This window comes from Pan paniscus, chromosome 19 (assembly GCF_029289425.2).
Source record: "Pan paniscus chromosome 19, NHGRI_mPanPan1-v2.0_pri, whole genome shotgun sequence".
Taxonomy (NCBI): Eukaryota; Metazoa; Chordata; class Mammalia; order Primates; family Hominidae; genus Pan; species Pan paniscus.
Genome location: NC_073268.2, coordinates 20,619,491 through 20,620,477, shown reverse-complemented (window position 1 = coordinate 20,620,477; position 987 = coordinate 20,619,491).

Sequence of the window (987 nt, the reverse complement as noted above, 5' to 3'; positions counted from 1 at the left end):
AAGGCTGCGGTGAGCTGTGATGGTGCCACTGCACTCCAGCCTGGGTGACAGAGGGAGATCGTCTCGAAAAAAATTAATATCTGGAATATACAAAGAACATATAAAGAACTACTACAAAGCAATTAAAAAACAAAACAAAACAAAAAACAGTTCAATAGAAAATGATGAAAATACTTTGAAGAGGAACTTCACAGTAGAGAAAATCCAACTGACCAATAAGAATTTGATTAATTTTATTATTTTTTTAGAGACACGGTCTTTCTTTTTTTTTTTTTGAGACGGAGCCTCGCACTGTCGCCTAGGCTGGAGTGCAGTGGCACGATCTCGGCTCAATGCAAACTCTGCCTCCCAAGTTCATGCCATTCTCCTGCCTCAGCCTCCCGAGTAGCTGGGACTACAGGCACCTACCACTACCACGCCTGGCTAATTTTTTGTATTTTTAGTAGAGACGGGGTTTCACCGTGTTAGCCAGGATGGTCTCAATCTCCTGACCTCGTGATCCGCCTGCCTTGGCCTTCCAAAGTGCTGGGATTACAGGCGTGAGCCACCGCACCTGGCTGAGACAGGGTCTTTCTATGTTGCCCAGGCTGGAGTGCAGTGGCTATTCACAGGCGTGATCCCACTACTGATCAGCATGGGAGTTTTGACCTCCTCCCTTTCCACCCTGGGCTGGTTCACTCCACCTTAGGCAACCTGTTGGTCCCCAACTCCTGGGAGGTCACTATATCGATGCTGAACTTACTGTGGACACCCGATCTGCATAGCGCACTACAGTCCAGGACAGGCCTCAAGCAATCCTCCTGCTTCAGCCTCCCAAGTAGCTGGGACTACAGGCTCACATCACCTCACCTGGCTCAATAAGCATTTGAAAAAATAGCCAATCTCATTAATATGCATGAATATACCAACTACAGTAAAATGTCTAACAACAATATTCAAAGTCAGGGACAGAAGAAATGGAAGTATACTGTTATAAGTTTCCTTTGT